Consider the following 10,321-nt stretch of genomic DNA (forward strand, 5'->3'; position numbering starts at 1 on the left):
TTACTATGAATTTCATGTAGTCAGTTCACTTTTACAGATTAATTTCACTAATTTTTATATTCATAGCTTCTAGGTAACTGGTGAATGAATGTAAATGTGACATAAACATTTGGTGATAATTTTACTTATATTGACAGGTAAGATAAAAGTAAAAGAACAAAAACATTATCATAACTTTACCCATTCACAAATAATAGGATCAAACACCTTGTGGATTGTATGTCAGTTTTTTGTAACGTTTTGTGGGTATTTTTTTTCCTTTTGCAGCACTAGGGACTTAGGGTCTCCTAATTTGTCATTAGTTTGCATTTGTGCTATGTAAATACTGAGTGATGGTGTGCTCCTGTGTGCCTCTGCAGCCAAGTTTGATTTACTGTACCGGTGCTTATGAAGATTTAAGATGCCAGGCAGCACTTAGTCACTGAGATGCTCCTGGTCCTCACACTGGGTTTTGAATTCCAGAAAATCATTTCTTCTTCAAGACTCTTCTGTAACAGCTATGACATGCGTTTTCTATCCAGCTGTGCCTTTTTGGATGTGTGTGTATGTGTGTGTGTGATGCAGATGCACATGAGTGTGCAGGTGCATATGCTTGACCATGTGTACAAAGGCCAGAGGAAGATGCAAGGTCTGTTTTTCATCTCTCACTGAATCTGGCATTGGGCTGGCAGCCAGAAAACCTCAGTGATACTTCTGTTTCTGCTTCCCATAGTGCTGGGGTCACAGGCACACATGGTCATATGAGACTCCTTACTTGGATGTAGGGATCCAGACTCTGCGGATGTTTTATCAGCCTGATCCTCTCCTCTTTGATGGGGTTCTTTACCCCACATAGAATGACCAGGCTACCCCCTATTCTTATCAGTCATAGGTCTTACCTGTATTCAAGATGCCATGCATGCATGCCTTGTTTTGCTTCTTGTCTTTGACTTCTACTGGGAACAAGCTGGGCAAGGCACAGTCCTGCTTCACTTGTTTGCTGTAGCATTCTCAGGCTAGACGCCTGCCTGGCTCTTGGTAGAGATTATTTAAAAATGATAATCTGCATTTTGGAATGATTTGGAATCACCTAGGAGGCATATCTCTGGAAGTATCTGTGTTTCCCAAGAGGGTCACCTGAGGAAGGAAGACCCTGCCTAACTGGGAAGCATCCTCTGATAGACTGAGGGCCTGGCTGAGAAAAAGGGCAAAAAAAGGAGAGAGTGAATTGAACTTCATCATTCATATCTCTGCTTCCTGATTGGGCAACAATGTCTCCACTTTCTGACTATGGAAATGAAGAAGGACACTTAAAAGAAATCCCACACTAGCTCAGAATTGAGAAATAGATGGTTATTTATTTAGGGGGAGACTCATAAATCCGAATCCTCTGCTTTAACGGAGATCAGAAACCAAAATCCATAACCAGAACAGAGCAGCCAGAAAAAAGAGAGGACACACGCTCTACATGGGCATATATAGTATAAGAGGCCAGGTCCCAGTGGGCGGGTAACCACTAGCTTTAAGACTTTCTACAGCAATGGAAACAATGTCACCACTTCCCGACTGCAGAAACAATGTCACCAGCCACCTCACAGTCTTCTGCCACAGCTAGAGTTGCTTCTAGGCCATGATGAACTGTACCCGCAAGAAGTTAGCCAAAGCAGACCCTCCCTTCCTGAAGCTGCTTTTGTGGGGTGTTTTGTCACAGTGTAGTTGCGACTTCTGCTGCTGTGCAAACAATGACCCGAAGCAACTCATGAAAGAGTTCGTTTTGGCATAGGGTTCCAGAGGAGGAGTCCATATTGGTGAGGGAGGGACATAGCTGGAGCACAAAACAGACTAATCACATTTCCATTCCACGGGAAGCTGTGAAAGCAAACTGGAAGTGGCTATGAACCTTCAAAGTCTGTCTCCAGTGTCATACTTCTCCCACAAGGCCACAGTTCCTAAAGGTTCATAAAGTCCCCCAGACAGCACTACCAACTGGGGAACCAAGTCGTCAAGCATCAGAGCCAATGGAGGACATTCTTTGTCCAAAACCACTGCACCCAGCAACATCATAACTAACACACCTAGGGACTAAACTCTTGTTCTGCTAGAGAAGTTGCTCTCAACTTGTGGATTGTGACCCTTGATGGTGACCTTTCCACAGGGGCTGGTTAAGACCTTTGGAAGACACAGATATTTATGGCATGATTCATAACAGTAGCAAAATTACAGTTAGGAGGCAGCAACAATGTTAATTTTATGGTTGGCGTTACCACAGCATGAGGGATTGTGTTAGAGAGTGGCAGCATTAGGAAGGTTGAGAGCCACTGTGTTAGAGACTGGATAGCCAATCACACACCAGCCTGAGTTTATAACAAACAGAAAGGCCTTCTTACCCTGAACCAATCAGGATTCCTGATACTTCATTTCCCTCTCTGTCACCTAAGCAACCCCTTAGCCCAAAACTAACCCAATCCTCTCACACAGCCTCCATACTGGGGGATGGGAGCTGTCCTGTGTCTCAACCCCTGACCACAGGCCCTAGAGTTGCTCTCTGGAAGGGAACACTGGAAAGCTTGTGTGGGAGGTCCTGGAGTTCTATTGGTCCATGGATTTGTTGTCATCAGTGTGGAATCAGGTTCTACCTTTCATGTGGATCATGGAGGTTTGATGTCTTCCCTGTATGGACCATGGTGGCTACCTCCATCTCCACTCACTCTTTTTTAAATTTCTTTTTTAATATTTATTTATTATGTATACAATATTCTGTCTGTGTGTATGCCTGCAGGCCAGAAGAGAGTGCCAGACCTCATTACAGATGGTTGTGAGTCACCATGTGGTTGCTGGGAATTGAACTCAGGACCTGTGGAAGAGCAGGCAATGCTCTTAACCACTGAGCCATCTCTCTAGCCCCTCACTCCCTCTTCTCTCGCCCTTGGGCTATCCCTTTCATGCCAGGGTTGGTTCATAATTTATTGTGCTGTCCATTGCCTTTCCTTGTCTCTGCCCCTTTGGTCACAATTTCTGCCCTGTGATTCTCTAATCCTTCAGGCACTCACTGACTCTTTTCTATGTCTGAACGTCTCTGCTTCATTTCTAGCTTCTGTCTGAACGGTGTGTATGCTGTGGCTCACTCCTTTCTTCCTTTCCCATCAGCTGCTCTATAGTCAGGGACAGCAAGAAGGCAGAGTAAAATGCGGCAGAAAGGGCTCCACATGGAGTTCCTTCAGCCCTCAGAGCTGCCTACTCTGCTCTGCCCCAGGTACATGCTGAGGCCAAGGATGGAACTGAGGAAACTCATTCGCCATTTCTGGTGAACAAAACCTTCCCAGGAATTCCCTGTGGATGACCCAGGCAGAACCTGAGGGAGAGCAAGCGCCTTGCCAGGAAGAGGTCCCACCTGTGTAGTTTCCAAGGAAAACACCACCTTGCCTTGACAGATGGAGTGCCTGGAGGGAGCAGACTCTACACATCATAAATTGCCAGCCTGAGTTTAATCTGTAGCCACTTACCACCATGTCCAAGGTTGAGGTCTTTTGGGGACAGAAGGGGGTTTGCACAGCTGGATTTTGTGCTGAGAGGGGAGTCCTGAGAGAGCCTTGGATCTACAAGACCTCCAACAGAGAAGACCAGGGTGGGCTACACAGGGCACCTGGGGCTGTGCAGTTTGTGGTGGTGTGGCCCTGTTGTCAGTCAAGGTAGCTTCTCAGCTCCACCCTAGGCAGGGCAGTGTGAAGAGTGAGAGAGGAGGAGCTTAAAGGGCCACAGGAACAGAGGACCAAGCTGAAAGCAGCCATCTTAAAAGTCCCAGCACTCTTCCCCTCCTCTCCCCTCCCCGATGCATCGTCAGAAACTTATGGAGGAGAAAGCTGTTCACTTGACTTCAATAGAAACCACCACCACCATTCATACATTCTTCATTCATTCATTCATTTGCTGGGCACTTTTTGGTATTACACAGTGTGGAAAGTGCTTGGGTCACCTGCATGAGCTTCACATTTTCTGCCTTAGAACAACTGGCAGCATTGGGGTAGACACATCCAGAGTGAAAAGTAAATAGAGTTACATGAGAAGACAAGAGGGACCTGCTGGAGGAAAATGTGGGGACTTCTGGAGTTCCTTTGCAGCTGGATAGAGTAGTTCAGAAGGCGTCCTGAAGGAAGTGGTTCATAAGCTGCATGTCTTATACAGAGATTTCAGGCAACTGGAACTTATAGAGCTGTAACATGAGGGCCTGCTTGTTGTCGGGGTTTCTGTCCTGCCCAGTTCCCGCAGTTGTTAAGCCCCAAAGAAAATCACACAGAGGTCTACATAAGTTGTAAACTGATTGGCCCATTAGCTCAGGCTTCTTATTAATGCTTATAACTTATATTAGCCCATTATTCTTATCTATATTAGCCACATGGCTCGGTACCTTTTTCAGCAGGGCAGGTCACATCTTCCTTCTTTGGTGTCTGGACAGGACTGTGGAGGAACAGGCTTCCTCCTTCCTAGAATTCTCCTGTTCCCATTGACCTGCCTCTACTTCCTATCTGGTTGTCCCACCTATACTTCCTTCCTGGATACTGATCAATCAGCGTCTATTTAAAACATAATTGACAGAATATAGATAATTGTCCCACATCATTTGTTTACATTTAAAGGAAGAAGTTTGGAGAGAAATAACTATGTCCATATTCCCAAATATTGTTTATAAATCTTTGTTTACATTTAAAGGGGGATATGATATAGATATGAATAATTTGCATTGGTATGGATTTTGTTTTATTGATAAAAATTTAAGGTCAATCTTGATATATGTATATTTCTGCTCTTGATTAAGATATTTTGATTGTGTATTTTATTTAAAAATGTAATATAAAATTAGGAAATATAGGTTGTTAATAGATAATCATCAATAATAGTCATATATATCATGTTAGATTTTCTAGATATATACAGATATATTTCAGTTAGATAGGCATTCCTCATATCTTTCAAAGACTACAGAATATGGTATTTAAATGTTTTAATAACTTAGGGATTTTCATGACAATGAGACATGTCTGCTCCTGGCAGCACCAATCTACTTCAAGAGGAAGATGGGCATCAAAGAGGCTCCTTATGGAGTTGGTTAGCCATTTGGGCAAGAAACTGCTCTTGCCTAGACTGATGCATAAACTAGGCATGAGGAACCCACAGAGAGATGACTGCTAAACTTTCCTAAAGGTGAGATGATCCTTCAGGTTTCCTGTTTCATGAAAGAGTCTGCGAGACATTCTGCAGGACACAGAAGAAAATGACTGAACTGTCTTTAAAATTTCCTGCTTCATGGAAATTTCTGCTGGATACTATGGGCCTGTAAGATGAAGATGGATGCCCCAATGGTACAGAGGAACTTTGGGTGACTGTCCAGGCAGCAAGATGTCTCTTTCATTTCTAGAGTTTTGGAAGTTGTTTACTGCTCATTTACTTAGGTACTATTATATCCTTCTGGAGTCTTTGATGGAGTTGAAGAATAGATAGATAGTTATAGTTATGATCTTCCTTTTTATGATAAAAGATAAAATAGATATAAATAATGTAACTAATTCTTGCTTGATAACTGTTTTGTTATATGAAACCTTGTTATGTTAAAGTTAAAGCCTTCCTTTCTTTTTTAAACAGAAAAGGGGAAATGGTGTAGGAGGTCCTTCTGTTTATGTGTTGCTTTCATTGGTTAATCAATAAAGAAACTACCTTGACCTAGTTGATAGGACAGAACTTAGGTAGGTCGAGTAGATAGAACTGAATGCTGGGAAGAAGGGCAGAGTGGCAGATGCCATGGATCTCCTGCCTGAGACAGACACTGGTTAGAATCTTGCCAGTAAGCCACAGTCACGTGACTATAAACAGATTAACAGACATGGGTTAAATTAAGATGTAAGAATTAACCAATAAGAAGTTAGAGCTAAAGGGCCAGGCAGTGTTTAAATGAATACAGTTTCTGTGTGATTATTTCAGGTGTAAGCTATCCAAGCAGTTTGGACTGAACAAGCGCGTCCCCCCCACCCCCACTCTCCTTGTAACATAGAGCAGTCTAAAGGAACAGAGACAGAGACAGACACCTGTGTCCAGAAAGCAAGGGGCCAAGAAGCACACAACAGGAAGAAAGAGAGGACAAGAAAGAGTCAGAAGGGTCCCGGTCCCTGGAGGCAAGGCACTGAGCAGGACAGTCTGAGGGAGATGAGAAGGTAGGGCCACTGCATTGGAGGTCTGGAATGAGTGAAATGGCGGGGTTGAGCGGGAGGATGCTGATGAGGAAGATGTAGCTTAGAGTGTGGATTAAGCCGGCCTGAAACTTTGGTGTCTCCACGATTAAAATGGAAGGATGCAGTGCTTTTCTCAAATCTACCTTGAAACTTGGCATACTTTTGCAGTGACTGGTGATGACTGTCATTGTTATATGATCTCAGAGTAGTGGTTCAGGTCAGAGTTCTCCCTCTCTTCCTGAACAGGATTAGGATATTGGCGTCTCTACCTCGGTGAGTGCTTGTCTGCATTGCTTAGCCCTTCCTTGCCCATGTAGTACTGGGGTAGGCCAGCCAGACTCATCTTCCACAGACAAACGGTCCCACATGGTGAGTTCTGCTTAAGGAACCCATGCACCCTGCTGTGATCTTTGCACAGTGTGAATGTGGCCAGAAGGCTGCCCTTCCTGGAATCTCAACATAGGCTGCCTCTTCTGTGTGTCATCTTCTCGTCCCTCCTCAGGGAAGCCCCTCGGTGCTCCTGGGCTTGTGATTCGGAAAAAGAGGACATTTGCTAACCAGAGAGTAGTTTCCCACTGATGGGATGAAAAAACCAAGAGAGGCTGCAAGAGGGGGGCCTGTTGCATTATCTTGATGTGCTGTCATCAACACCATTGTTGCCAGCATCCATCCTCACTGTCTTCATCATCGTACTCCTCGTCACCCTCATGGGCTCCACCCTATGCTCTACCACAGGCTCCACTGTGCCTTTGCCAACATAGTGGCTGAAACCTCCTGAATCCATCAGCAAAATCAATCTTCCTTCTCTTAATCTGTTATGGGCTGATATTTTTTACTGCTACCATTTTTATCACAGTGCCAAGAAAGTAAATAATGTAGATGTCAACAAAAGAATTTGGGGGATACATGAACCTGTAATGGGGGATTTGCCTCTAGGGGCCAATAGACACAGCAAATGGAAATCAGGGTGAATCGGCCGTGATAGAATTGCGAACTAACCAAAAGGGTATGAGGGAGAGTTGGGAAGACTGGAGAAGACTTTTAGGACAGGTAAGAGTCTCCTGCAGAGAGAGGCCTCTATTGTCAAGTGGCATGAGCAGGGGCCAATTCAATTCCATTTCTCCAGGGTCTCTATAGGACCCGGCTCAGAATGAGGCTCCATTTGGGGACAGAGAAGTAGAGAAATGGGATTGGGGCTCCCTTGGGTTGAGGAGGGTGAGTTCTTGTGTAGAAGATCTTGTAGGAGTCGGGGAGGAGGAAACAGCCATGGCCGAGAGCCTGGGCAGTCACGGGCATGGGGATAGCCTGAGCAGTCACGAGCATGGGGAGAGCCTGGCAAGAAAACCAGCCCAGAGCTCTCTTCAGGGAACAGAGAGAGTGTTAGGTAGGGGGAAGGATGAAGGAGCCAAGATCTGAACTCCAGTGCTGAGCCATTCTGAGCCAGTTTGCTCATCTGTAGAATAAAGGACAGAGTGGGAGGAGTTCCTCACAGCTGCTGTGAGGATTAAATAAAGTCATGTATGTAAAACATTTAACGTGATTCCTGGCATGTCATAAATTTTTAATCAATGCCAGCTAATGTCACAGCTCTTTTGTATTCCTTCTGGAAAACCGTCAGAATTGCTGAGAAGATTAAATGTGGTCACATATATAAAATGCTCAGCATCTTGCCTGGCATATAGTAAATATCCATCGATGCCAGCTAATGTCATGATTGTCAGATTCCTTTCAGAAAACACACAGGCCACCATGCCATATCCCTGAGCCAGTCTTGGTTCTGCCTCTCCTTCACGTGCATGCGCGCATATGCGCGCACACGCGCGCGCGCGCACACACACACACACACACACACACACACACACACACACACACACCTCTAACCAACCACCAAGTCCCTCTCTTCTCAGCCCTGGATCCTCTTACTGACCCTTCCTTCTTGATCAAGAGTGGAGACCAGGGAATGAAGCTGTCCCAACTGCAGCCCAAGTTGACCAGGCCCTCACGGGTTCTATGGAGGCTGAGTCTGTAACCATCCATCTGAGCTCCTCAGAGTAACACTGCCCTGCTCCTGTGAACGTCCCAGATCCTTCCCAGGCCTGGCCTAGGAGGATCTTGGGGTGTGCTGGGTGTGACTGCCTGGGATACTGATGAGGAACTGGTCTCAGTTTAAGGGGAAGGAAGTCGAGGAGAGACTCCCTCCAGGAGTAGCTTAACTGAGTGGTCTTTGAGAGCTCCTCCAACTCCTTGGATTGAGTATCCAGCAGGGACTAGGCAAAACTTTGGTGCCAAAGCACTTATATTTACTTGATGTAGACAGCCCTTGACATTGAGTGGCAAGTACCCAAATGGCCATAGAGGCGGCAAGATCTATGAAAGTCAGAGCAACAAGCCCTCGCCCATCATGTTCCAGAAGATTCCTTCAAAGGCTCAGGCTATTGTGCTTTGGAATACCACCTTCTGGTAGAACATTGACGGAGGGGGAGGTGCATAAGAGCTGTGTTGCTCCAGACGATGGCCTCAGGTAGTGTCATAGGTTACTGAATTTATTTTTTTTTAAAAAAAGCTTTTATTATATCTATTTATTTGTATCTGTGTGTGTACACGTGCATGCCATGGCACAAGTGTGTGTGGGTCAGAGAATAAACACTTTTCAGAAGTTGGCTCTCTCCTACTATGAGAGTCCTGGGGATCGAACTCAGGTTGCCAGGGTTAGTGTCAAGTGCCTTTACCAGTTGAGCCATCTGTCTCTGGTGCCATGACTGAGTTTTTAATGTAATTGAAAGGCACATCGGGAAGAATATTGCATGCTCAGATCCGTGCATTGCGCCACAACAGAAGGTTCTGTTGGACAGGGTTGCTTGCATTAGGCTACTTTTCTTACCATGCAGTCCCACAGTCCCACGGGGAGGGGGCGCTCCAAGGCTGGACAGGCCAACTTACTGAGTGTCTTGCTAACTAGCTCCACTTCCCTGGGTTAGCTCGTCAATAAATGAGGGGACAGATTGTCAGGCTTTAAAAAAATAAAAATAAAGACTAGGTCTATGACTTGAAGCTTGCTTTTCTCCCCTTGAAGGAAGGCAAAGGAAGTCTTCACTCATTGTCCCCCTTGTCCTCTTTTCCCTTGGTTGACCCCAACCTTCTGCCACCCAGAGCACAGCTCCCAGCGACCTGGAGAACTTTTGTATTTACCGCTTAGCACTTGCTGTACGCGGCTATGGCCTTCTTTAGAAGCCTTTTCTTTACGAGTTTATTTTGGCTTGTGCTGAGCATTCATAAAATTCCTAGGGAACTGGAGGTTCAAAAGTCGGGCTTGTGGAAGGAGAGGTGGGAGGGGGTGGGAACAGCAGAGAGGGGCGAGGCAGGGCCAACCCTGGGAAGCTGGAGGAAGAGGCCATTTTCCACTCTCCACTCCAGGGCCTTGAGGGCTGCCTTGTGAGTCTTGGGTCTTCTGGGTCGTGAAAGGGGAGAAGGGGTGGAGGAGAGAGGGGCGTGGCAGGGGCGGCTGTGGGAGGAACCGCAGGCCTGGGAGGGATGAGATCTTCCCACCGCCACAGAGCAGTTTCTGATAGGGGTCCTGCTGGCTTGTCTTGGGTTTTCTTGTCATTCATCTCCTTCTTGGACAGGGGCTTCATGGCAGGTTGGAGGCAAGGATGAACGCCTGAGCACAGGGCATATGAAACAAATTAGGTCTCCGTTACAGCCACCCAGAGGCGGGTGATGGATGGGGCCTGTGCTCTCAGCAAAGCTAATTGGCAACACACAGAGACATCCAAGAAAGTATATTATTTTGCCAGACTTTGGAGTCATTGGTTCCTGCCCCCACCCCGTTTTTTTTTTTTAATTTTACTTTTTATTGTAGAACACTATACAGCCAGAGATAAAAAGTGCAGTGAAAGTTTTAAATCTAATGAAAAGCATTGATTGTGGAATAAAAATAATGTGTACAGAGATGTTTGATTTGTATTCAGGTTTTATTAATCTTTCTTCATTACACCTTCTGAAGGACCACAGATGCACACACACACACACACACACAGAGAGAGAGAGAGAGAGAGAGAGAGAGAGAGAGAGAGAGAGAGAGAGATCCCAGGAGCCGGAGGAAGTTGTTACAAATTGCCCTT

The sequence above is a fragment of the Myodes glareolus genome, chromosome 3, assembly GCF_982192425.1.
Source record: "Myodes glareolus chromosome 3, mMyoGla1.1, whole genome shotgun sequence".
Classification (NCBI taxonomy): Eukaryota; Metazoa; Chordata; class Mammalia; order Rodentia; family Cricetidae; genus Myodes; species Myodes glareolus.